We start from the raw sequence: 4138 nt of genomic DNA on the forward strand, positions 1-4138 counted from the left end.
ACGGCAGCCCACCAGGCTTCCCCGTCCCTGGGATTCTCCAGGCAAGAACACTGGAGTGGGTTGCCATTTCCTTCTCCAATGCACGAAAGTGAAAAGTGAAAGTGAAGTCGCTCAGTCGTGTCCGACTCTAGCAACCCCATGGACTGCAGCCTACCAGGCTCCTCCATCCATGGGATTTTCCAGGCAAAAGTACTGGAGTGGGGTGCCATTGCCTTCTCTGATGAAGACTTGTGCTACTTCTAATTTTTAGTTATTGTGAATAAAGCTGCTATGAAAATTCAGGTATAGTTCTTTCTGTGGACATATGATTTTATTTCTCTTGTATTAATACTTAGAAATAACATTTAGGGTCAAATGTTTTAGATGTGGTTTTAACTTTCATGAGAAATTGTCAACTCTTATGTCCAAACTATCTTATATTCCAGCAGGTATAGTATCTAAAAGGAATGACAAGTCCATCACCTCCTTGTTAGGTTACCAAGAAAGTTATCAGAAATGTATTTAAATCCAGTAATAGTTTATGGTTTTAAACTTAAAAAGCAGCTTGCCTATACACAAGCATTTATCATTTAGTAAAATATAATGAAAAATTCTATTACAAAAATAAAAAGGAAAATCTTATATTAAAATATAATTAGGAAAACATTAAACAGGAAATATACAAGTACCATATGAATGAAATCATGAAATATTAGTGAGGAACACAGAAGATACAAATAATGGTAAAATATGCTATAGTCCTATTTAGTGAAAAATATCAATTTTCCTCAAATTTATAAGCATAATGAAATAACAAAAGTGCCATAGATATGACAGAAAATTACAAGCTCATATTAAAATTTATATGGAAAATTAAAAATTAATTGAATTTTATGTGATTGTGTAAATGTGAAGGAACAATGAAGATATTTCAGAAAGAAAAGTACAAATCAATGTATAATTTACTTAAATAAGATATTTGAATGTATTTAACAGAATGACATTGATCCAAGATCCACAAGTTTATAGAAGAAATTATTAAAAGAATCGCATTGGTTATCCATTTAGAAACAAATACAGTTAGAATTTGGGGCTTCTCTGGTGGTTCAGATGGTAAAGTATCTGCCTGCAATGTGAGACTTAGGTTCTATCCTTGGGTCAGGAAGATCCCTTGGAGGGGGGAATGGCAACCCACTCCAATATTCTTGCCTGGAGAATTCCATGGACAGAGGAGCTTGGGGGGCTAGAGTCCATGAGGTCACAAAGAACTGGACACGACTGAGTGACTAACACATACACAGACAGTTTAGAATTTACCTCAAACCATCTACTAGAAAAACTCCAGAGTGATTTCACAGGGAGAGATGAAGAGAGATCTTAAATGTATAGTCATTTGAAAGTCCCTTCCTTTTACTCAATAATGAAGCTTTAGAGTATAAGGAAAACAGAGATCATCTGGTCCAGACTTTTTATTTTTTCAAATCATATTTTGTAAAATAATACTACCCTAAAGAATTAGACTGAGAAGAAAAGTGAGCTAGAGAAAGATAACGGATACTAATGAATCTTTGGAAAGAGAAACGGAAACTGAGAAAGGGAAATTTGAGGTTGTTTTGAAAAGGTCCCACAACAGGTAGGTAGCTAGGTATGTAAATATTTAATGAGAGACAGATTTCTTCCAAGCCCGGCCCATCTCTTTTTAAAGTTTCTGGCATTATTTTGAATTGAGAATACTTACCTTGGATTTAATTAAAAGATGCTTACTCCTTGGAAGGAAAGTTATGACCAACCTAGATAGCATATTCAAAAGCAGAGACATTACTTTGCCAACAAAGGTTCGTCTAGTCAAGGCTGTGGTTTTTCCTGTGGTCATGTATGGATGTGAGAGTTGGACTGTGAAGAAAGCTGAGCGCCGAAGAATTGATGCTTTTGAACTGTGGTGTTGGAGAAGACTCTTGAGAGTCCCTTGGACTGCAAGGAGATCCAACCAGTCCATTCTGAAGGAGATCAGCCCTGGGTGTTCTTTGGAAGGAATGATGCTAAAGCTGAAACTCCAGTACTTTGGCCACCTCATGCGAAAAGTTGACTCATTGGAAAAGACTCTGATGCTGGGAGGGATTGGGGGCAGGAGGAGAAGGGGACGACAAAGGATGAGATGGCTGGATGGCATCGCTGACTCGATGGACGTGGGTCTCAGTGAACTCCGGGAGTTGGTGATGGACAGGGAGGCCTGGTGTGCTGCGATTCATGGGGTCACAAAGAGTTGGACATGACTGAGCGACTGATCTGATCTGATCTGATAGCTGCTATAAAATAGTGTTTTATGCTATGACTAAATATTAGAAATACATGGATGTTTCTAAGTTAGTATATCATCTGCAAGAGAAAATCATAAAGAATTAGTGCAATTATGCCCTTATCTGTAGGGAAATTTGGAAATCAATGGAATGTGATTCAATATCCATATATCTTTAGTAATAACATGAGCACAAAATTTATGCATTTAAAATTATTCAAATATGATGCCAGCACTACTTCTGTGATAATAATAACAAACCTATCAACACATAATGATTAGTTCATGTGATCATTTAGTAGTTTTATGTAACATTAGTAGTTTAAAATGAATTCCATATTTCATGAAACAAAGTCCTACCCACTTACATTGTCTGAGAAAAAGCAGATCTTTCTAAAGAACACCAACCACTATTACATTCACTACGAAAATGCACTTTAATTGCAACAGAAGTCCTATAATATACCTGAGATCTTTAAGTTTGCCAACCAAAAATCTGGAACTGAATTGCTGCTTCAGAATTTATTAGCAAAGTGCCTTTGCACGAGTCACTTTTTCCTCTGAAAACATTTGCTCCTTTGTAAATGTATTGTGACAATCGACTGAGGGACTATAAAATATACACTGTATATCAAAAAGTGCTCCACAGATTGTGGTTGTTGGTATTGCTACAACAAATGGGGGCATGAGAAGATGTATAGGAATGATTTTTAAAACTTGAATTTTCTATTTTCATCACAAGTTTTATATTTAACAATGTGATTGTTAATAATGTTTTATGATATTTATGCCTTGGAAAAAATTTAAAAGTCATTAGCTCATAAACTACCATGCAATTGCACTCATTTCACATGCTAGCAAGGTAATGTTCAAAATCCTTTAAGCTAGGCTTCAACTGTAAGTGAACTGAGAGCTTCCAGAAGTACAAGATGGATTTAGAAAAGACAGAAGAACCAGAGATCAAACTGTCAATATTTACTGGATCATAGAAAAAGCAAGGGAATTCTAGAAAAACATCTACTTCAACTTCATTGACTATGCTACAGACTTTGTGTGGATCACAACAAGCTGTGGAAAATTCTTAGAGCTGGGAATATCGGACCACCTTTCCTGTCTCCTGAGAAACTATATGCAGATCAAGCAGCAACAATTATTAATAGAACCAGATATGGAACAATAGACTGGTTCAAAATTGGGAAAGTAGTATGTCAAGACTGTATATTATTACCCTGCTTATTTAACTTAGATCCAGAGTACATTATGTGAAATGCAAGGCTGGATGACTCACAAGCTGGAATCAAAACTTTTGGAAGAAATATCAACTTCAGATATGCAGATGACACCACCCTTACGGCAGAAAGCGAAGAGGAACTAAAGAGCTTCTTGATGAGTGTGAAAAAGGAAAGTGAAAAAGCTGGCTTTAAACTCAACATTCAAAAAGCTAAGATCATGAAATCCAGTCCCATAGATGGCAAATAGAAGAGAGAAAAATAGAAACGGTGACAGATTTCATTTTCTTGGGCTCCAAAAGCACCGCAGACAGTGACTGCAGCCACAAAAATATGACGCTTGCTCCTTGGAAGAAAAGCTATGACAGACCTAGACAGTGTATTAAAAATTAGAGACATCACTTTGCGGACAAAGGGCTGTATAGTTAAAGCTAATGGTTTTTTCAGTAGGCGTGTATGGATATGAGAGATGAACCATAAAGAAGGCTGAGTGCTGAAGAATTGATGCTTCTGAATTCTGGTGCTGGAGAAGGCTCTTGAGAGTCCCTTGGACTGCAAGGAGATCCAACTAGACAATTCTAAAGGAAATCAACCCTGAATATTCACTGGAAGGACTGATGCTGAAGTTGAAGCT

This window comes from Bison bison, unplaced genomic scaffold (genome assembly GCF_000754665.1).
Source record: "Bison bison bison isolate TAMUID 2011002044 unplaced genomic scaffold, Bison_UMD1.0 scf7180017864177, whole genome shotgun sequence".
Lineage (NCBI taxonomy): Eukaryota > Metazoa > Chordata > Mammalia > Artiodactyla > Bovidae > Bison > Bison bison.